Source organism: Vigna unguiculata, chromosome 9 (assembly GCF_004118075.2).
Source record: "Vigna unguiculata cultivar IT97K-499-35 chromosome 9, ASM411807v1, whole genome shotgun sequence".
NCBI classification, from domain to species: domain Eukaryota; kingdom Viridiplantae; phylum Streptophyta; class Magnoliopsida; order Fabales; family Fabaceae; genus Vigna; species Vigna unguiculata.
The window spans coordinates 8437246-8462654 of NC_040287.1; the positions used below are offsets into that span (position 1 = coordinate 8437246).

The 25409-nt window shown below is 31.8% G+C and overlaps 2 long non-coding RNA genes across 2 annotated transcripts; both read right to left on the reverse strand.

The window, feature by feature from the left end:
- Positions 1 to 9112: 9112 nt before the first annotated feature.
- On the reverse strand, positions 9113 to 9504 carry LOC114162485. Its single transcript, XR_003599216.1, has 3 exons — positions 9390 to 9504; positions 9218 to 9293; positions 9113 to 9145 (listed from the first exon to the last, which is right to left on the reverse strand). It is a non-coding gene; the product is annotated as an uncharacterized LOC114162485 (long non-coding RNA).
- Positions 9505 to 19804: 10300 nt separating this feature from the next.
- Positions 19805 to 21235, reverse strand: LOC114162244. Its single transcript, XR_003599168.1, has 2 exons — positions 20186 to 21235; positions 19805 to 20049 (listed from the first exon to the last, which is right to left on the reverse strand). It is a non-coding gene; the product is annotated as an uncharacterized LOC114162244 (long non-coding RNA).
- Positions 21236 to 25409: the final 4174 nt, after the last annotated feature.

Below are 25409 nucleotides of genomic sequence, written 5' to 3' on the forward strand. Positions count from 1 at the left end.
GGATATTCATCTATATTCAAGCAAGATTGATTTTTCTTTTTAAAAGATAATTAATTACGGAAAACACTTGAAATAAGAGAAAGCTGGAAAATTAACCATTTAATGAGAATTGATTGAGTCAAAATTGGTTAAGAATATTATTACCTTTTAGTTATTGTTTTAAGCATTGATACTTTTATCAAGAATTATATTTGTAGCTTCTTTAGAAATAATGTTTAACACGAGTTTTTTTATGGACAGAAGAGAAAATAAAATAAAAAAAGTCAGCAATCAACACCACGGAATAAAAGTTAACACGCAAATACAACTCTAATGTGTTTTTTGGATGGCTTTATTTATCTTTTGTTTCATCAGTTTAATAGGAGTAAATATCAATTTTGACAAAAGGTTTTTATAAAAAACTTTAAAAAGAGTACTACAAAATAGAATTAATTTTAATTTTCACATAAGATCATTTTAACTTCAAAAAAAAATTCGTTTATTTATATTTTTTTCTTCTAAACCATTTTTTAATTAGAGGTGTTCTGATCTCTTCACATTTTTTCAGTAGGAATTTCCTGGAAGTTGACTATTATTTTTCTTTCTAAAAGTAGGCAGACATAAAGCAGTGTGTTAACCTAGGTTGGTTTGATGCTGTTTTTGTCTTTCTAAAAGCAAGTGTGGATACAAGCAAAATCCACTTTCTTAATTTACTATCTTCCAATAAAGTACCCATGAATTTCTCAGAAGTTCATTATATTTATTTCCAAAGGTTATGGGTTTAGTACCTTAGCAACCATTTCACAAATGACAATTAAATTTCAATCCACAATGACAATGTTTCTATATAGATATATATATTTTTCTCTCTATGGTTCTAGGGTTGCAGCTTTTCTACGACGACTCTGTATAACATATATATCCTTTTATAGTGTTTTGAGATTAAAAATAATACAATTGTTTTTGGGATTAAAAATTGCCATAATTAACAAAAAGGTACAACATTAAACAGGAACACTACAAAAAATTACACTGATATCTAAAAGTATATACCATTTATTTATTATTTTTGGAAATTGTTCTTCTTATAATATATCTATTTCCCTAACACAAAAACAGCAAATCACATCACCAAAATTCACAAATTTACATATGACATATAAAAATCAGCCGTGAAAAATATGTGATAATATTTTTGTAAGTAATAATTGTCGACATTTACGTATGTAGAGAATTTTTTATTTTATTTGAGAACTAATTACTATGAATTTCCATACTTATGTGCGGATGATTAGATTCAAAATTAGTTATAATCATATACTTAGTTAAAATATGTCATATATTTAACTTCTAATTTTAACTCTGTACACAAGATTAAATATTCCATATAATCAGTGGCGAGATTAAATATTCCATATAATCAGTAGCGGAACTTAGACAAAAACTTTAGGAGGGCCAAATTAGATTTTTTATATATAAATTATTTTTTCTAATTAAATAAAAAAATTCTTCATTTTCTTTGTTTCAATCATTCTCAAAAAGTGATTCTCATATGCATTTTCCAATTTATAATCTTTCTAATTCATTAAATTAACATAATAGGGATATTCTAATATCTAATCCAATTCAAGGTTATTCAACTAATTCATTGTATACAACAAAATTCGTAGTTCAACCCAAGATTTTACCATATGCAATGGAAAACACAAAATTTCTAAATTTCATAATCTATGTCATACTAATTTCAGGAAAAATATAATTAGGATTAGTGCCAATTTTATAAAAGAATCCTTACCATCATAATTAGGCAAACTAATTTGAAAAAAAAACATAATTTAAGAAAATCATTGTAATAGGAGAGTCATAAACACATAAATTATAATAAGATACTAGCCTCGATTCATGAGTGATATTGTGCATTTTTTAATTTTTTGTTTCCTAATATCTCTTTACCTTTCTTTCTATTATCATTATTTCTTAATGATGTACCATAAAAGAATTCTATCACTAGTGATTAAATCTATTACCTTTCATTAATCCATGTCTATCAAGTTGATTTTTATTTTATTTTTTATATAATAAATATATATAAATTTTAATACATAAATAAAATAGGTGATAAAATAAAATATTTTATTAAATTTAATATAAATAAAATAATAATATATAAATACAATTTTAAAAAATATATAACATATATAAAAAATAGAATTAAAATTTTGTGGGAAGCCATGGCTCCCTTGTCATAACAATGGTTCGCCATTACATATAATTAAAGTTTAATAAGTAATAACAATTTTATATTATTAACCAATATGGAATCTTAGTATAAATTTTGAAATGGTTTTCATTTAATTAAGTGTTAATTCTCTGTTGTAACTAATGAAATTAAACTTTTGGAGTAGTATTCATCCTATCTCTAATGTTTGGTGCTGATGATTAGAGTTGCTAAATTGTCCTATATGCTATAATGGAGAAAAGTATTGTTCCCACTCGAAATAACATGCATGAGCTGAACTTGAATATTCAAGCTTTTTCATGTATTGAATATGACTTCCACCAACTCAGGTTAATGTGCAATTAGCACCAGTCACAGGTAGAACAACCTTTTTGTTTTATCAGCAACCTAAACCCTCTTTACCCTCATAATGTAATATTCTCAAACTTAGGCCACACGACAGGATCAGAAAAAATATATATATACCACACATCATGCAATTACCTAGAAAAACACATTATTATTAAAAAAATGCACTTGATATATAAAAAAATAAAAATTAGCCTTCTTGTTTCGTGATAGTTCTTCAAGAGAACTTACTAAGATAGTTGATACATACCGAATTGATTCGGTATTAGTAAAGCATAAACTAATTCCTACAAGAGATATCATCTTTAATTCAAAATCTTAAGATATTGAATTTATATATCTATTCTCGCACATTGTTTATCCTTCAAAGACTATTGTATTACGATAACTTTTATCTTAATTATTTATAAATTAAAATGTTCTCACGAGAAAATTTGATGTATTATTCGTTTTGAAATGTGTGTTTTATTACGATTTTGTCTTTAAAAATCGTCTTGACAATAATGGAATGAAAAGAAGTATTTAAATTATTTTACACCTAATCTTGTAAACATGTGTTCTGTTACGATTTTGTCTTTAAAAATAGTCTTGTGATAAAATGGGATGAGAAAGATGTATTTAAATTTTACACATCAACTTTTAAATGTGTAAAAACAATTTTGACGAGTTGAGACAACCCATATACATGATAATATTGCTTTTAACCTAAAATCGTAAATGTATGTTCTTTTGTTATATATTATTCATCTTGATCTAATGGAGACTATCCCCTCACGCTTGAATTTGGTGAAATCCCTGCCACATTTCGTGCAATAGGAGTGGACTTAATGTAGGTGCAAATCTGATGTGCTGAATCTTTTATTGATTTTCATGGATATATACCTATTTTTACTGTTCCACACTATTCACAATGGAATATAGGTCGATGACTATAAACATGTTCACATAACCTTGACTTGGATTAGTGTACCAGGTTGGTTTTCCCCACCGTGCCCCCCCAAACATTTTTGTGTCATATTCCACTTCCATTGTGTGTGCTCTTCAACTTTTTGCTGTCATTTTGACTTAATATATTTACATTTAATAATTTCATCATGTCCACCAAAAAACACAATTCCGGCCCCCAGCACCCCGTATTAACTCATCAAAACTTTCCAAAGTGGAAACGCGTTGAAATTTTGCAGTACCATTGCCCCCTCCATCTAAAAGAATAATGTTCTAAAATATCTATAATCTACATGTATAAATAATGAGACCTGTGTGGTTCAAGTAACACAGCAAAGAGGTTGGGTATTACTATATACTAAGCAAGAATGAAGAACACTCTCTTTCAGCTCATGTTTTTACTCCTTTTAGGACTCTCTGAAGCAGTCCCTATTACAAGTAAAACTCTATCACCAATTTTTGTTCTTGTAGAGAAGCACTTCTTCTTTGTTCCTCATCTTCTTAACTCTTCTTTATAATAACAGGAACTGAAAGCCTTACGCAAGACCCTAAAGTTCTTGATCTTGCTGGGGGCAATATCCACAACCTCAAGGTATATTATTAAGATTTTTCGTTTGTAATGATTAGATTACACCTAACTATGATTATTATGTCGGAGTGACATTGTTTTAGAATTTTAGTAAGTATTAAGGATACAACTTAGCAGAGTTTAAAACGTTGTTTAAGACACATGCACATGTACACAGGTTATTAGTGGTAGAAAGTGGCACCTGGTAGAGGCAACTATTGGTGAGAGGATGGACATTGAACTCCATGACTACCCTCCATCTGGGGCTAATGGTCGTCACACTCCAAAACCACCATATCCATAGTACGTCAACAATCGTTAAACGTGATATCATCGTATACTGTCGAAGCTGTTATGAGTAACAAACTGTTTAACCATGTATATTATATCTAAGTACACATGATAAGTCGGTTTCAGAAGCACTTATGTGTATGATTATAATGTGAAAGCTTAGATCTTTTGTGTTTCTTATATTAAAGTCATTCTTATTAATTTTATCAACGTAAACTAAAACACTGAGCCACTTATGGGTATACTGTTAGAATTAAAAATGTGAGGAGTTACAAATGCAGAACCAACTCAGTCGATTGAATTCGATCTTTAATGGTAAAATGACAACGGATCCCTCATTAAACTAATAATATTACTTCTTTCAGAAACAGTATATATGATGGCAATTGCTTTCCTCCATCCCATCAATTTCTTCCGCACCCATCAATACATTGAAAATACCTAAATACCCTTCACCATTGCAATTCTATTGCCGCCACCACCACTGCCATCATCACCGGACCGGCAGAAGAAGAGAAAAAATGCTAAAAGAATCCATTAATTCCAAAAACGTTTTCTCTGAAAATTATTTCATATGTTCCAAAAAGTTCTTTCCGGAAACATTTCATCTAGGGGTAATCTGGAAAATTAATTATAAAGCATTATATGTGTTCTAGAAAACTGTTCTAAAAAATGTGTTCTCTAATGTATTTCACACATTTTCGGATAATTTATTTCGATATTCGTCCGAGAAAGTCTGTTCCAAAAGTCACTTTTATAAGAATAAAATTATTATTTTTGAAAATTAATGGAGTGTAGGAAGCAATTGAGGGGGTGCAGGAATCAATTAGCTATTATGGATATTATCTTTATCTATCTTCTTAATGAACAACTTACATTTTTACAAAATATATATATTTGTTTTACCATCATGTCACCACTAATTATTTATCTTTTTTTGGAAAAAGAGCCGATAATCGTGTCTCTCTTTTTATGGTTATAAGAATCAGGTTTATAATAGTTTTTACAACCACTAAAGCCACTTATACGTCCACACACATGTATATTTTAATGTATAATTTTAAAATTTTAGCAGTTAAATTATAACAATACTCTATAAATGAAACTTATTACAGAAATCATGAACTCATCTATAGAAGTTTATATAAATTTTTTCTGCTCGAAAGTTAGAGAATAAATTTCTAATAACTTTTCTATCATTAAATCTCAATAAATTAGGACTTCGTTTAATACTGGTATGGATGAGACCAATTGGGGGTTCATTCAGATATTAGACTTCTCTTTCCAAACCAAAACCTTCTATTAGCAAATAAGTTTGAAAACAGTTTGTCACTTCAACCCTGTTACTAACTGATTAATGTAATATCTTTTACTCCATTAACAAATCCCACCCAATTAATGGTTTCTCATCTCACAGATATTACCAAAATTATCAAGGATGCAACTGAATAGAAGCTAAAGTTTTCTTGACTTATTAAAAAATTAAATGATACGGATCATGAAAGGGAACTATAGGAAAAGATTGTCTTTGTAGGCGTCATTGTGCTAATAATTAAGGATGTGTGTCTTTTTGTCCCCATTATTTTTATTTGTATATATGAATGTGGGTTTACATAAATTATTCAAATAATAACCGATCTTGGGTTGCGTTCATAAAACTACCCAGAATAGAATTTAAACTAAGTTATGCCAAGTGCTGATCGAAGAAAAAGGATCCCAGAGTGAAAATTAGATTGAAGCCAAATAATGTACACCGCATTTAATATTAAAAGTTCCTACTATAATGGCTTTTTGACATTTCACGACCAAACTAAAACATAACTTCCTTGTCTACGTTGTTAACTACTAAATTGTAGACTGTTATTAAATGTCTCACATTAACCACAGGTAGTAAATATTAGAAATGAAATTTTAGTCTAACTCAAACTCACAAAATTAACTTATAATGTGAGGTTTGTATTCACTTATATACTATAAAATTGTTTTATCTTTAGTTGATACGTGACTTCCAACATGTAAACTTCCTTTATAAACCAATTTTATAAAATTGAGTTAGGTTTAAAATCCTCATCTTTATGAGTGAGGATTATAGTTCCCTTCTTAACAAATATCAAGTGAGGATTAAAGTTCACTTCTTTCTTAAAAGTATATCCTCATTTTTTAGATATAATAAAAGGGAAAGATATTTGAACCTTTTTCATTTTCGTTACACTCGTCCACGTTTATTTAATGAGTCGTTGAATAAAGAAAGGTTAAGACATGAACTTGTCTACGAAACGCAGATTACATGTGGCAATAAACCGGCAAATAGGCTTTTACCTTTTTGTTGTGTGTGACAAATAGGCTTTATAGCTCTTCTTTTTCCGTAGAAAGATACGAAAATATAACAATGGAAAACCATTTGGTGGTGCATCCACATAACCAATTTCGCAGGATATGAGTTGAATGAATCAACACTTTTTTATTTTTCGTAATCATATCACTTCTGAAAAGCCTTGAGAAATATCTCATATGGTGTATAATACAAACGTGCTTTTGTGATCGGTGGAGAAAGTGAAATGTAAAGTGGTGAGAATAGAGTTTTGTCTTTGTTTTCTCCATGCTATTATAATAATATTCATTGTTGAAGTATGAAGCTAGTGGGATTCTCTTAATAAAGGAAATAGGATCAAAGCTCGTTGTTTCTGAATGTATGTATATTATATTTTGCATGAGAAAACAATGATGCATGTATACAATTATGAGTGATGAACACAATGGTACACCTGTGAGCATGTAATAGCAACACCTCTTTCAGAGATTATTTAGATATTAATGATATCTTTGCACTCAATAATACCGTGTTCATTATAAAACAGATCCACATTGCACTTGCTTATTGATTTAATTAATTATCAAAACAGGAGTACTGGGATTTTAGTGCTAGATAGGTTAAGCTAAGCGTTATTGAAACTAATGTTAGCAAATAAGTTAATTTGCATGAAACATGGCACGTTTTGAATTGAGAACTGCCAATGAGTTTATCCCGAACTCTGTGCCACAATATACGAAGAGAATATACTACCACTTAGTTTTTTTACTTAGTTTTTTTAGGTTTAATTACTCGGATCATACCCATTTTGGTTCGAAAATTTTAAAATGGTACCCACTTTGAACTTTGTCTCAATTTAGTACCCAATTTTGATTATTGCATCAATGTAGTACCCTCCGTTAAGTTTTCACAAACGGCGTTAACTACCTTGCCACGTGTCAGCCTCTGGATTTTTTAATTTTTTAATTTTAATTTTTAATTTCTTTTTTGAATTTTTTTTTTTTAAAAAAAGTTGTCATGTGTCAAATCCTTGATGTGGCACGTGGCATTGTCAGTGACACGTGGCAAGGTATCGCTACGTGTCAAGGTACTTGGCAAGTTCAATGTGGGTACCATTTTGAAATTTTCGAACCAAAATGAGTATGATCCGAGTAATTAAGCTTTTTTTTTTTATTTGTCTTTGGGTAATACAAATGTTTGAAGTCTTATCTAGATTATGTTTCTTTTAGCCTTCTGAACGTTGGAGTCTTAGTTTGTAGGATCCTCGGCTTCCACGCATTGTCTCCATTTTTTTCATAACGCTTATAAAATACTATAAGAAAATCACAATCAATTTTAGTAACAAAAAATAATTATTATTATAATAATCCATTTATATACTAATTTGTAAAAATAAAAAATATTAGTTAATAAAAATAGTCACTATTATGAATAAAAAATTATAACTAGTTTGTAAATTGATCTCTAAATTTAGCTACCAAGATTTTTATCACCAAAGAAATTAGTTTCTAAATTAGTCTCTAATCAATTAATTATTTAAGGTTCAATTAGTCTCAAATATACTTTATTACTAGTGTAAAATGGGCTTTTTATACCAGTTAAAAAAAGGCCTTTTATACCGGTTCGAGCATCGGTATAGATGCAGGTGCTATAGAAGGTTTGATCTTTCTACATCGATTCCATGACAGGTATAAAGAAATTATTTTTTATACCATTTCTAAAACCGGTATAGAAAGTCCTCTTGCAAATGAAAAGTTATGTAAGAAAAAATGACTTACTATACCGATTATAGTTCCAACCGGTATAAAAAAGTACACATTTTACATCAAGTATGACCTCAACCAGTATAAAAAGTGATTTATTATTTTTTTTTTATGAAAAATTCGTTTGTGCTTCTTACCACATACAAAACCTGTATATAATTACCCAAAACATCCAGAAAACAAATCTCATTCAATCTAATATTTACATGAAACAGAATCTAATGTTTATATGAAATATAATACTACTCCAAAACGAATTACTATATAAGTCATAAAACACCTAACATCATCTTATATATTGTATATAATTACCCAAAACATCCAGAAAACAAATCTCATTCAATCTGATATTTACATGAAATAGAATCTAATGTTTATATGAAATATAATACTACTCCAAAATGAATTACTATATAAGTCATAAAACACCTAACATCATCTTATATAAACACTTAAAAGAAACAAAGCCCACTGCTCACGAACTTCCTTCAAGACTCCTTGATCCATTGGAGATGTGTCATTGGAAATCTACACAATGAATAATTGAGTCAACAATCTTTTAGTGATAAATACTTAAGATGTGATTTATAAATTGTACATATTACCATATCCCATGAGTCAACAATGTTTGCAGATATGATTCTATGCATGTTCCTCATGGTATAATATCCACACTCATAGCTTTCCGGTTGACGTGAGCACTACAAGTTAAATTCATATAATATCATAAATTTGATAATTGTATTTCAACAGTTTGAAGATTAACTACTTACAGTTGGCGTAATGAACTGCAACTTCTTTCTAGAAGTGATTTGTTGTCCCTGCAACCTAGAATGAGCCTCAACCGCTCTGTAAAATTTAATGTATATTGAAATTGTGCCTAATATGGAACTTAGTAAAATTAAATTATATAACACAAAAAATAAGTTAATAAAAAAAACTTACGCTTGTAAAGTACTTTTAATTTTCAAAGTGTTAGACTTCTTGTGTAATGAACACAAAAGAACCACAACAAACTTCTGAGGAAGAATTACCAGCAACTGCCAATGACCCCTACAGATTCAAATACCATTATATACAATTAAGTTTTACATAAATATAATTTAATGTATAAAAGACATTCTTACTGCTGCAAATAAGGCGCTAAGTACACTTCTTTTTTCCCAACATCAAATGCCTCTAATAGGTACTTTTGAACCTCTTCACTTTTATTCCCAACGCCTTGAATCGCAATAGGATCAATAAATCCATATATGTGATCATTCTTCTTCTCAGTGCATCTACTATGTAAATACCTTAAACATTGAAAATAAATAATATAAGAATAACATATTGAATATATTCAAACTTCATAAAAGTAATAAAAGTTTACTTACAACAACCAAAGTTGTATTACTGATATACATAACATATCAGTTCCAGAGAGAACTTCAAAAATATCCCTTTGACATATAAAAAAAGGGGTGTTCAAGGTCCTATTTGTGGCTTGGGGAGGCATTTCTAATTGTATAGGTTGCAAGGCGATAGTCGCTGCCATTGCACCAAGTCGTTCTAGAACTGTCTGTTGTGGTAATGATTCATTCACATCTTCCTTTTCTTGTACTCTAATCTGCTATACATATTTAAAGTATTAAATAACATTAGTATACACCGATGTAAATAAATACATAATTAAAACAAGTAAGGACAAATCCTTTGTAATTACCTTTGCTAATCTAACTGGCCAAAGGATAAAATTTCCAGGGGCCTCCCCACTGTCTTAACCTCTTGAGTGGGCACTAGGACTCGAGCAGTAGCATCTCGAACATCTACAAACACTACTCTCATCATATCATCCTGCCAATTTGTTTTGAAAGTTTTTTTATAGGAAATACTTATAAATTTTGTTATGAAAAAAAATTTGCAGGAAATTGCTGCCAATTTTTTTGCAAAATGTTTTTTATAAAACACTTTTCGCAAGAAATTTTGTAGGAAATACTTGCGAATTTTATAATTTTGTAGGATATAATTACCCACGAAGGAATTACCTGCCAATTAAAATTCTTAGAAAAAATAGCAGGAAAAAGCCTTTTCTTGCAAACTTTTTTAACAAATTTGCAAGAAAATTCCCATGTAATATGAGAATGTGTAGTAGTGATACATTTTACCTAAGGTAACCAAATAATATTTGTAAAATAAATAAGACAATATAATTAGGCTTAAACAAATACATGTAAAACAATATAATTAGACAAATTACTTAAAGCCACCAAGGACTGTAGGAGATCATCAATGAACAACTCGTAATCTGCATCAATAGTGAGAGAAGCTTCTTCAAGAAGAACATCACAACTCCCATTTGTGCTTACACAAATAAGAGAAGGTTGTTGAGGAGGATTACAAGGCTGGGCTGGGGGAGAGGCTAACTCTACTCTCATGTCTACTAACAATTGTGCCTTCATATCAAATACTTTTTCTTCATCTCCTTCTTAATCTCCTCCCTAATCTCCTCCCTCATTTGTTCTCTCATTTCTTTGATAGACATGATGACTTCCTCATTGATATTTACTTTATTATGATTAGTTGATGGAGGACTAAAGAATTGACGGATGCCTACAAATTTTCCAACACCACTAACACGTCCAGGATGCTCTAGACGACCAATGGCAACTGTCAATATGTCCTCACACCCCTGTGGAGTGAATGATCCTTGTGTGCTTTGCTCAACCAGCTCATCCTACAACACAAAAACTTTAAGTTAAGATTAAATATATATATATATATATATATATATATATATATATTAATACACATCTAAAAATAAATTAGTTTAAGTTACTTACAATACGCCTAGCTACGCTTTCTGATTCTGCAGATATGTAATCCCCTATTGGTTTTTGACGAGCTTTTTTCCATTTATCATGGCGAGGAGGATGAGTAACAGTAGTCCCACTGGAATTAGAGGCAGATGCCTCTTTCATGATCTTCTGCTCCAATTTATCATAACCCCCACGAGACAATCTATGGGGTGAACATTCCTTTTTGCTATCTCTTGTGCAGCTTTCCTCTTAGCCTATGAGCACCAAAGTATAAAAAATGATTTATGTTAGCAATATGTTCAATTAAATAGTTAAACCTACATATAATATGAATTTACCTAAAAGATAGGATTTAATCGCCTTTCCTTAAAAGCCTGCCATGTGTCTTCATCAAGGAATGAATACTTCTCACAAGGGTTTCTATCACTTAAGGGACCATAGATATAACGACTTGTAAGGTCCGTCTTAAAACCCTTCCATCATTCCCCAACAAATGAAATCCATTTCGTCCTCAACAGATTACTGTTTGGGACATCATATGTGACCTGTATAATAAGAATGGATTACATATGTTAAATATCAGTTATATATGTACGTAATAAATTATATAAGTTAAGATTTCATACTTGGACACTTAACCAAATATGATTCTTTACTGTCTCTAGAACATGGTCCTAATCATCTATAAGAATGGATGACTTGCTCCTACCAAGCAAGGCCACAGAGCTGGTGAATTTTGTGCTATTATCTCCCAAAACTTTACCAGTTTGCATATCAAATTGGATAGGCAATCTTTGATTTGCACTACGACTGACTGTTAACTCTCTCAACCTAGTTCCACGCCTACCATTTTTTTTGGTACATGTATGAATCTTGTCCCCACCTTGTGAAGGTGGAAGGTCACCAAATGGTGTGTCGCCAAACATTTTCCTATTCAAATAAATAATTGTTAGTGAGAATTAATAAATAATTTCTATCTAGTGAATTCGAAGGCTTTTATATCTCAACATATGATAATAAATCATTCTTCGGAGACTTCAAAACATACAAAACGATTTCATGTGGGACTCTCTCAAAACTAGCATTCAAAACTTTTTTCTTTACAGTTCATTTAATTCCTCTAGCTAAAGGGAGGAAGAAACAGAAATTGACCAAACTTTACTGTAAAGAAATCAACCCATGTTGTCTGTGTCTCTGACTACATATTATCATTATTTGATGTCTTGTTCTATCTTTGTACACAAACAACAAATGGTGCATTAGATTTATTATTTTGGAAACAAAATGCAACAGAGTAGCTAGAATATAAAAGTTACCTGAAAGCAATGGATATTAGGTTATCTTGTTTGTAATGGCTTCAGATCAAAACTTCGAACCTACCCACCTATGAAGAATATAAAAGAAATAAAGATGAAGTGAACCACATGAATCATAGTTTTTAAAACAATGAACAAGAAGGGATAAAATGTACCAATGAACTTGAGCTGAGAAAGATGAAGAGGGTGAAGAAAAAGCCACACACAAGTTTATGAGCACATAAATAAATGGGTCAAGTTAGAATGTTCTCCCAAAACCCTTCGTTGTGGTGATCACGTACGGCATGAACATCATCTACTTCATTGTCGACATTCAAGGTCGACATATTTGATGAGAAGGATGGAGCTTCGCTAATATAAAGTATCAATTCATCATTGTAATTAGTATAATGTATGGTTCTTCCTTGGAGAACCACTGACCATCTTTTGTTAGCGAGATCAGTGACATAAAACACTTGCTTTGCTTGAGATGCCATGATGAATGGCTCTTTAGTATAACCTTCCTTTTCTAGGTCAACCAAGGTAAAACCTAGATCATCAGTCTTTACGCCAATATTATCATCAACCCACTTACATTTAAAAATAGGTACTCTGAAACTTGTGTAATCTATTACTCAAATATCTTCAATTACACCAAAGTAGCACATTGATGCCATAATCGGATATTTATCCTTTGAACTTGAGAAATGCATTGATTCAACTACAACCATTACTCCACTATTTTGTGTGGTGCTTTTTTCATCTTTGTCTTTTGTATGAAATGTATAATTGTTTATATCATACCCTATAAAGGTGTATTTCAAATAATAGATTGTTTCTATAAGAGCGCTTGCCTGTTGTTCTCTAGAAGAGATAATGATTCAACTTGATTGAAAAAGTCCTTGGCATCACCTAGGATTCCAATACCCAGGAAAAATTTTGCTAAACCCAAAATTTTATCCCCTGGAAGCTGGAAATGCAAACCATAACATTAACAGAAAATTCTAAGAGGATAAAAATTTAAAATGTAATCCATACACTCTGCATACATTTATTTTTCCAGAAATTACAGAAGCAAATGTTGTGAGCCCTCAAACAACAGATGAAGTTGTGTAAAGAGAACCTTGATGCTCACGTCCACCAACAAATTTTTCATCAAAATAGAAGGTTCCATCATTTGAAAAAGAGATAATATTTTCATCTTAGATCAGAAGGATGAGGAATGTGGTATAAGGAACAACATAACCATTTAATGCAATAACGAACAATTAGGATCTATTTAGATGAATTAAAAGAACTAGGAATTTGAATTTGAATTAATATTATTTAAGAATTGAAATTGTTTCAGAATCATAAATTTACTATTTGTGTTGCACAAAGAATTAAGGTATATAATTTAAATTCCAAATATATTAATTGAATGTAAAATCTAGAATTAAAAAATGAAATAATAGAAATCTGACATTAAGAAGCATACATAATAATCAAATATTTAAATTTTAATAACATTATAAAATAAATGTTTAAAATTAAAAAAAGGCTTCCTACGCTAATAATTATCATAATATAACGATGAACCTAATAATTATCATAATATATACTTTTGTAAAATCTAGATCTGATTTTTATCTTTCAAAATGACCCTAATGTCATTAGCATACCAATATCGTATAACAAAGTGAAAAAGAAGTGTGAGTGAGAAACATCTTTTAATTTTGGGTTAAGCACATTTAAAACTCTAGACGTGGAATTGAAGATTTTAAGGTACCGGCTAAGAAATTAAAAGATCTTTCAATGGTTATTCTATAATTCCATGGAATTATGACTCTAATTCCAAATGAGTATCCAAACATAAAATAATTGATATACCAAATTCAAATTCAGTACTTAGTTCCAAATGCCAAATAAGCACTTAAGGTAATTTGCAGGGAGGGTGTCCAATTAGGGAAGACAGGGCATAAGTTTGTCTTTCAGAAGATTTTATAAATTATCGTTAAGTAGCACCATGTATGGTGTCTACACACTAAAGTAAACATTGAATTGCTATCCATATCCTCAGCCCTAAGGGATATATTGCTGCTAAAAATAGGACTTCAAGACTTAGGCATTCTGAAGAGGTGTATCTTCTATCTTTAGGTCATTTAGTTTATAAAATGGAACAAAAATTTATCAATGGTATAATTATTAATTACTAACAATGGCAGTCAACGCAACAAGTCAACCAGAAGAAATATGTATAGAAATAAATAAATAGAACTCAGTGCTATTAAAAATTTATAGTTTTTAGTTTAGAAAAGAGAAAAAAGAAATCCATGAGGATAAATTCCGCAGAGGTGACTGAAAATTTGCTAACAACCAACATTAGAACCTAAAGGACCAAAATGCAACAAAGAAGTGAAAGAACCAAAAGAAAGTCGCACTGCAGCATAACATGCAATGACATTGGGAGATACATAGTATCTACCTTCTATCAAAGAACAAACTTTTTAAAGGTGAAGATGCTGCTGCTACGTACATCCATTCTAGGGGAATCAAACTTCATAGATGAATATTAAGCCTTATGTTGAAATTTGAACAAGGTTAAGATCAGAGGTACACATACCATATTTCTCAATGCTGTCAAAAAGCTTCAGTATATCATTTTTCACTGTATTCACCTGACAAAATAGAATGACATTAGATATCAATAGAAGTGCCAGGATGCCCATGATAAAGTATGGACACAAGATGAACCATAAACAACAATGGTAAGTAAAACATAATCTAAAACAGATAAAATGTTTGAAAAATGCAACAATTATAAGTTTGACCTCAAATTCACAATATATGTCAAGAAAAGGCTAAGTTTCAAGTCTTTGAATAGATTTTTATCACTTTGCTCACCATTTAAATTCGTTCTCATTTATCAGTGCCCTGCTGGTGTTTAACTTGTAATTTAGTTCACAAATGTTCTGATGAAACTTTCTCGACACAAATTTTATTTGGCACAATGTATATACTTTCATCCACACTTATTTTAGAATTTAAACACAATAGAATCTTTTCAACCAAGCAAGAAGGTTAAAATCTGAAGAAAGATGAAGCATGTAAAGCAACGAATTTAAGACAAGATTTTACCCTAGAAAGATCAATTTCAGAAGATGCTAATGAGATCACTCCAGCCAGTGCTTCAAGTGCTAACCCTGTGAAATCTAACAATAGCTTAAGTTGTCATTATGGATAAACAACAATATTTCCTAGAATTCCATAAGGCTAGTTTCAGTGCAAACTGCAGAAAACATAAAATATCATTATATTTCCAATAAATCATTACCAGCAGCAAAGGTACTAGACTCTGGATTATCAGAACTATAGCGCCATCTTCCATCACTTTGGCTCAGAGCCTGCCAATAATGCATAATTTGAAATAATGTTACACATCATGACCGTCTAAATTGCACTTGCAGCAACAAAAACATAAGTAATTTGTGAAACAAAACAAATAAAACAGGGGAAATCCTTTCACTACGTTATATGAGACCAGAATGGTAGCTGTGGAGAAACAAAATAAGTTCACTCATTCACGTGCAACATCAATCACACTTAACTCCTGCAAAGGAACAAATCTATCAATTTCACTCATTTAACAAAACAAGAGTAATGTGTGGTTAGGGTTCAAATGTTTACCTTCAAATGGAGAAAACATATAAGAGATGGATGGTAAGGGTGACACAGACTAGGATACCAAGTATTTCGACAATGAAGATAACACAATGCGATAGAGATACTAGCAGACGAAGAGCACAAAAACAACACGCGACCGTGACGAGGCGACTTCGCACAGTGATGGCAACTTCGTACGGTGACGGCAACGGCGACTTCGCACGGTGACAGTGACTGTTGGGAAGCAGGAGCAACAAAGCAATGAACTATGCTGAAAACGAAACACCGTGTTAAGGAAAGGGAATAAACGAAAGAAATGGGAAATGGAAAACATACTGTGCTGGTTACGAGGTGAACAAGTATAATATCTCTTTTAAAAATTAAAAAATAACATATATATATATATATATATATATATATTGTTATATATATATATATACGAAATTTATACCAATTCGAAATATAACCGATATAAAAAGTCTTTTTTAATATTGCAAAAATGCCACCGCATTAATTTTTATACCAGTTGAAAGTATAATTGGCATAAAAGATCTCACATTATTTACAAAATTGTCATCCGCCTCTTGTTTTATACCTGGTGGATTTGAACAGGTATAATAATGTAGGTATAAAAAGCTTATTTTGCACTAGTGATTATTATATATAATTTAATCTTTTTATTAATAAATTATATTTGTTATATTTAAAATTGTTCAAAACCTTATTTCCTAGTCCCACTAAACATAAAGATTTTGCATATGTTTATGTTTTTGTAGTTTTATATATTATTTTATTTTTAACTAGAGAATGTAAATACTTATACTTTAAATTTTATGTTATGTTGACTTATTTTTATTTGTATTCCTTCTTTTTCAAAATATTTGTAGCAGTTTTATATATATTATTTTATTTTTCACTAGAGAAATTAAAAATTAGTAATATGTGAAAAATTTATATCATTTTAATGTTTGAATTTTTGAAGCACCTGAAGTTTTTCTCGAAGCTTTTCTTTCTCCCCTTTCTTCTTTCCCTTCCTCTCTTATTTCTAATCGTTAATTTAGGTATCACAGAAACTACCAGTGCACCTCAATTCCATCTCCATACATTGCATCGCACTGGACCTGCATCGCATCGTTGGATTGCACTGCATCATTGGAATTGCACCGCTCCGCTCCACCGCAACTGCACTCCATCGTGGTGCTTGGAACTTCATCGTTAGGTTTGGTTTGTTTCAATGAAAAAGGTTAGGTTTCTTCTCCATTTCATGAGGATGACTTTCATCTAAATTGATTATTGTCTTTAAATGTGTTGGCTTAGGGATTGTATTGTTCAATTTTTTTTCTCACCCAAAATACTGTTAGTGAAAAACCAACACGGCAAGTGCACCGGTCGCACATAGCAAGTAATAAGTATTTTATCGTTCTCTCCCAAAGGACTTGTGCAACGCATGACAAATCTCGCAATTCACGACTCAATTAAACACAAAGTTCACAAAACACACTAAGAAACTCTTTTTGTATTTTATGACACAGTTGGTGTGCAACAAGAAATTAATTAACATAGTGTATTTATAATTTGTCAAGATTAAACTTCAACCACTTCATTCTCATGCATTCTAAATTATCTCAATTTCATATTCATGTTAGAATCAATTCACAAGAATACTCAAATCCTATTTCTAGAGCCTTTGAGCCTATGATCACTCATCAAGTTTCAATTCCTTGAACCTTCAATAAGTGAAATCATGCATTAGTTTCAAGAATCTAAGATTACTAATGAACCAAGTTCTATTTCTAGATACAAGCATCCATTAGGTATTTAATTTCAAATCTATATTCTAAAGATGTTTCCCAACACCTCAAGAATCACAAATCAAGCATGGGAACAATCCACATCAAGCATTAAGCATGAAATTCAAATACTAACATGAATTGGAAAAAAGAATATAACTTAAGAACACAAATTTACACGAGAATTCAATGTTTTACATCTAATCTCAACAAATAGAAATTGCTCTCCATGGTGGAGAACCCAGGGTTTTACAAAATTAAAGAATATGGAAGAAATTGGAACCATAAAGTAGAAAAAATCCCTCTCCCAAGGTTCTTGAATACTGCTCCATGCTCTAATTGCGCCTCCCATTCACATTTCCACCTTCAATTTCGTAAGCCATCATCCTCTCCAACCCAAAAGGGGTAAAACCTCCATGGATGAAGAAGGAAACCTAAGAAGGAGAAGGGAGAGTTTTCCAACACCCATAATAGTGATGTAGGATTATCTTGTTCCTTTTAGAATATTATTGAATATGGTGATGGTTGATTAAGAAAACTAAGGAAATCCCCATTGGACATTAAGATGTTAAGGTTCCTTTCCAAGGTTCTAGAGAAGAGAAGAATGAATTGATTCAAAACAAATAAGAGTGGACAACACATAAAAAGAGTAAAACCCAAGTCACACACACAAAGAAATACGAAAGCATAAAATGAAAAGGAAAGGAATGATAAAAATGTGAGAAGCACGCCACTACAAGGCTAGGCTAGAAGAAGTCATGGCAACCTTGAAGATGAGTGGATGTGTGCCGCCACTTGAATTAAGATTCAAGATAAGGCTTAAAAGAACTCCACTACCTAAGGAGGAAGACTCTCACAATGGTTGATACACAAAGGTGTTTAATTTCTCCAAAATGTTCAACCCCTTTACAAGTGTTAGAGGTCCCCTTAAATAGACAAGTCTAGGGGTCCCTTAACAAAACAACTAAGTTAAAGGATTACAAAAGAACCTAGCATGTTCTAGAAAGTAGGTCATCCTAGGATGCACATAGGTGAAATTTCAGTCCAAGCCATCTGTCAACACCCAATTTCGTCCGAGTAACAATGATAAAATAAAAAAAAATTAATTAATTAATTAAAGTTCAATTGAGAAGAATAAATAAATAAATAATTAAGAAAAGAAAAGAAAAAAATGTTTTAGTTTGAGGAAAAAATAATTATCTATTTATTTTATTATTATTATTTTTTATTTTAGTTTTGTTTTATTTATTTATTTGTTTATTTGGGCTTATTATTTTGATTATTACATTATTTTCCTTTCTATTATTACAACTCCATTCTTGTTTTATCTCTTTCATTCTAGTTTAATAAAAAGGAAAAAAAATAACAAAACAAGAAAACCAAAACAAAAAAAACAAAAAAAAAGAGTAAAAAAAAGAAAAAGGAAAAAGGGGAAAGAAAGAGGTAACATAAGGTCTCTCTGTTGTCAGACTCATGCATGCTATGCTATCATGGTTTTGTATTGGGAAGGGCCGGTAGCATGGTCATGATGGCTGAAGGAGCAGGAAGCAACATCTGCTCTCAGCCTTGTCCCAAATTTCGAAATTGGAATGTGCAAAGGGTTACATAATAAAAAGGGGAAGATTCATGAGAGGAGGGGTCTTTTTTTGGGATTACTACAGAGAGGGGAGATGGCACTAGAAATCAGTGAGGGAGAGAAGGAGTCAAATTTGAAAACGGAAGCAAAGTTGTTAGTACATCAAGTTTTATTTTCACGGTAAGTGTTCTTAACTCCTCCTTAGCTTATGTTACCGTGACTTGATGTTGCTGTTCATGGGTGTATGAATTAGAGCTTCTGTTAACACGGTGATTTGATATTGATGTTCATGAATGTATGATGAAAAATGGTTTGAGATGAACATAGTTACATCTGTTATTCATTTTGTTTATTCCCATCGCACCTGGGTACAGTAAAGAACAGAGCAGAATGTTTTTTTGATATGTTCTTGTTTGGGTGTTACTGCTGCCCGAATGAGTGTTAGAAAATAACCTCACCCTCAATCTCTCTCGCCACCATCATCTTTCCCTCATCACCTTCTACCTGCAAGAAATTGCCAAACCAGAACCCAAACACATTTCACCAACAGTTATATTCTGCAGAACACATTTTCACTAACTTTCTCGTCACATCTACATAAAAATAAAAAATAAAACATAGACCCGAAAGCAGTACTCACACGGTCATCCACACTGCATCCCATCATCCTTTGTAGTCCACTCATCCTTTCATTTTCACTCTACCCCCATTATTTCTGCGCAACACAAACTCTCCCATCATCACCCTCGTCATAAACCCGCAACGAACCTTCATCACCAAACAACAAATTTAATTTTGGACTCTTATTCTGCACCACAACCACACCCATTCTTCATCATCAATAGAACCCACCTTCTTTCTGTTACAACCCATCCTTACGATTCATCATCACAGCCCAACATCGAAACAGAGAAATCAAGGGTAAAAGGAACTGCTGGCGAGTCGGTCTTCACCGCGTCGCTGCGAGTCGTGTACGGGCTAGCGCTAAGGTTTGGCCACGTTGATGTGAGGAAAGAGGGAGCCAAACTTGTAACTCCGGCGGTGTCCCCAGTTCACGACGACGGCCCGGTATGGGATGGAGGTGATGGCAGCGACGTCGGTTGGCCGTCAGAGGTGCGAGAAATGCGGAAGCCGACGGGTTCGACGTGCGCGTGAGGACGAAGCGGTCAAGCCGCCGTGGAGGGCTCCGTCATCGATGGGTGTCGCCGGTGAGTCAGCTGCGTCGTGGCGTGGTGAAGCGGAGCGGGGACGCGCGGTGGCAGATTGGAGTCGTGGTGGTTCGAAGGGGAAAGGAGAAGAGGCTGCTGGAAGAAGAAGAAGCTTCATTTTTTTAAATTAGGTTTACTTTGAATGGAAATGGGGCTGACGCGCTTCTGCTCGTTGCACCTCCATCTTTATTCTTCGCACCCCCTCCATTACCACATGCATCCATGTTTTTTTTTCTCATCCACCCCCATATGCTATGTTATGTCTCCTCATTTCTTTTATTCGTGCACCCCCCATTTCTTATCCCTACACCCCTTCTTTGTATTTCAGTTGGGCCTGTCCCATATACTCTATGCACCCCTAAGTTTACTAACTCCCACACCCACTTTTTACTCCTATTTTGGGTTTGTTTTATACTTTATTTGCTGCATCCCGCCCTTAATAAACACACCTCATTTACTTCATGTACCTCCCACTAATTACTCATATACTCTCATATTTTGTTTTCTACTTTCTTTTTTTAATTAAATTGTCTTTTTTTATTATTAATTTCTTATTTATTTATTTATTTATTTTATTTATTTATTTATTTATTTATTTTATTTTCTTTTTATTTATAAAAAAATATTTGAAAATTATCAAAAATTGCAAAAAAAAATAGAAGAAAATATAAAAAAATGAAAAATGTTCTTTTTGCTTTATTGTGTCTGTCCGACCGCTCGCGTCGTATGACACTTTCTTCCAAATAATTTTAAAAAATGCTAAAATAGTTTTTTTTATATTTTAGTGTCTGTCCGATCGCTCGCATCGTATGACACCTGTTTTCAAATGATTCAAAAACACCAAAAAATATATAAAATTTCAAAATATAAAAACATCAACATTTTTAAACAAAATATCTTTTTAAGAACTACGTGATCCGATTCTCCCTTGTGAGATACGGAGGAGCAAGGTCAGTCCTTGTCAGGTTCACCTCTAAAAAAATCAAATCTTTTTTCTCAATTGTTTTTCAAATATCTTTTTAAAGAACTACGTAACCCTGATTTCTCATTTCTAATGAGAATACGTAGGACCAAGGTCAAATCCTTGTCGGGCCCAGCGAGCCACCAGCTCACCCAACAAGTGACCCGGATGCCCAATGGTCATTTTTTGGCCTTCTAAGGGTGGTCCAAGGTAGTATATACATATGAGTGAGTCCTTTCTCCATGTTTGCAGTGCTGGACTTGATCTCAGTGCCCATTGATATGGGTATTTGTGTAAAAGTCAATCTTTCATGTCCAATCATGCTTCCTTGAGTTTCAGCTTGTTTTCCTCCACCAGAATTGCTTCCTATTATTTTATTTCACACACCCATAATAGATATTAGAAGTAAAAAAGTATAAAACAACTAAAATATGAAACAATGGAAAAACAACATAAATTAGATGATTAAACAAGATAAAAGCTATGTAGTAGTTGATTTTATTCACGAAACTTAACATCAATAAAATGTAGAAAAAAACATTATCAAATACTTGAATCGCTGTTGAAATAATTATATCTGGTGGACTATAACCTAATTATTAAGGGAAAAAGTACTTCAGTATGAAAACCAAAGTTTAGTGAATCGATGTTATGATTTAAGTGGATTCACTAGATAAAATTAAAATGTGGGATTCATTATTTCAGGAACAGTTTTATGTTCACTAATGGTATTGTCATGTTCATTAAAATGTGGGATTCATTCTTTAGTTTTTGACTTATGTGTTTGCATTAAAACTTGCTTTTCATTTAGTTCATTTATTTTGAAGTTTTCTGCATAATTTTTAAATATGTTATACCTGCTGTCAATTTACCAATTTTCATTACAAATGCTTGTTTGATCTTTTCTTACACTACAAAAAAATTAATATTTACTAGAGGTTATTTTGCAGAGGTAATATAAACCCTCTACAAATTAAAATTAATTAAATGATTACAATGAATTGTTTAAAAAGGTTTACAACATCTGGAAATTACAATGCATTTTTTACTCTTCCCTCATTCTTTTTTAGGTTTTCCCTCCCACAATTTTATATTCACTATACGTTTCCCAAATTTCTCAAACCTAAACAACTTCATCAAACCTTTATGTTTTCATTTTTTGTTTTTCTACTTCGTCTCGATTGATCTCACCATCAAACCTAGGGTTGTAGTTAGTTCATCTTCATCATCTCCATCATCACTTGTCGCCCACATCAAACCTAGGCGTTCTGGTGAATTCATCAAACTGGTTAGTTCATCTCCATCATCATGGCTCGTCTCCAATGCTCGTTATAATGATGTTTGGTTTATTCTTGTGTGTTATTGTGTTATGCGCACCAACTGTTCAATGAAAATCCTTAGTGTTATTAATTGTTGCTTTTGTAGGTAGAAATTTCCTAGAAGGTTGTTGTTGACATGAAGGTGAATCAAGCGCGTTGTATGCTGCATAACCTTACTATTATTGTTGCGAAGACCTGTAATTCTGAGGTTGATGTGTTTGATTTCAACATGCACTGTGGGAGCGAAGACCTGTAATTCTTGAGTTTTATTCTTTCTAATACATAGGCTTAAGTTCTTGAAATATGTTAATGCATGACCGTATATGAGTGTGATAGGGTTTAAATGTTAGACGTAGACAACCTCTCCCTTCACAATAAGATGATTTGTTTAAATATGGACAGTTCTATGCGGTATTTATGAATCCTTGTGTGTTTCACACGGGCCTTTTCGTCTTGTAGGTACATTCCTCCAACACCCTTACCATTTCATTGTGTACGGAATTGAAATATAACTCCAAATTTTCTTGAATTTTTCCCACATTTAAATCATTTTTTTAACTCTATAAAGATGCCATAAAAGAGCGGTACAAAGATTTTTTACATTAATACTAATGTGTATGATGTATTTATTAATTTCTATGATAATTATTAAGTTGAGTGTATTGTATGCTACTCTTAAGATTTGGTTTAGGAAATTCAACAAGTATTTTTGGTTTGTATGGCCTTAGTTAGTTCTTTATCTCATCCATTACGTCCTCTTTGAGGTACTCACACTTCAGTTTTTTACAAATTTCTGTCATTATTGCTTCCTATTTTTTAGTAGTTTAGTAAGAATTTCTATGATTTTGATGAATTTGATGGTACTTCATGATGGTATTAAAATCTTAATTAATTGTGGACTAAAATATTAATTGTGGACTAAAATCTTAAATGATGGTACTTCATGGATGTTCATTGGACAAGTTTGTTGTAGTCCTTATCCATTTAAGATTTTGATGGGTTTATTTATTTGGAATTAAATTAAACCTGCATGACTCAATATCATGAGACAAGGCCGTGTCAACTCAATTATTCATATAATATATTAATATTAACATTATGTTTAACTAAATAAATTATTATAGTGTAAAAATCATTAAGATATATTCAATATATATTTCAAAATATATGATATAAATATAATTATAATTTCATGTTATGCAAAGGTATATTCATTAGGTTTAAATGTTTTTGGTTGCTATTGCATAATTTTAAAGTATGGATTTTAAAAATACGTAGGGCACTTGGTAAGGTGTGGACGAACCTAAAATTTACAGGCTAGGAGCTCAAGTCATCTGCACCTCAAATTTAAAAATACTTAATATGATATTGTCATTTTGGCTTGATTAAATTTTTGCAATTTCACAATTTTTACAATCTGGACTTATTGCAATATCGGCTCATTTTTTAATTAGAAATTCAATATATAAGTTAATAGATAGAATAAAGCTGTAGAGCGAGAGAAGATGAAAATATAAAAGAAATGAAGGAAAATGAAATTGAAGGAATCAAGAAAACAAAAATTAAAGTTGTTGTTTTGGTTTTTGTCATGGTTTATAACTTTTGTAGCAAAGTAACAAAGATGAAAATGTGAGGAAGGAGAAGTAACTGTGTGTGGTGATTGAATTTGTTCCAGATGGGGTCGACGAGGAAGTCAAAATTTGATGACCAAACATCGAGGGCGCTGAAACAGTGGCATAAAAATGCTCTGAAGAAGAAAGTGTCAAAAGGATGCCACGAAACTCAAACGTTGGGTAGGAGTTTCTTGATTCCATGGTTTTATGCACGTTTCAAGTCTTGTATGGGCTAGTCTCCAGATTCTCAAAACTTTGTAATTATGTTTTCATATTTCTCTAATACAAGTTGGATGTTTCTTTCTAATTTGTCTTTCTTTCTCTGTTTATGAATTGTTCTAATCATTTCAATATTTGATTTGTTGTTTTCTGTCCAATTTTGTTTTCATTATAAATAGTTAAAAATAAAGGAGGTTTCAAACCTCCACAAAATAATAGTCACAGATAGAAGAGGTTAAAACCCTCCATAAAATGATCTCCGCAATATAATTTAGATACCAGGGGTTATCAAAAACCTCCGCAGATAGTTTGTGGCGACTCTAACTACAGAGGTTAAGAAAACCTCCGCAAATTAATTTGTAGAGGGTGAAAACCTCCACAGATTGAAAAAAAAAAACCTCCACTAATTATCAATTTTTTTGTAGTGTTATTGTGAGGCTCTGCTTTTTTTTGTCTTATTGTGAGGTTCTATATGGCAAATGTAAGTCCAACAAAAATCACCTCCAATACCAATTTCTAGTGAATCAGTGAGTATATGGCCATG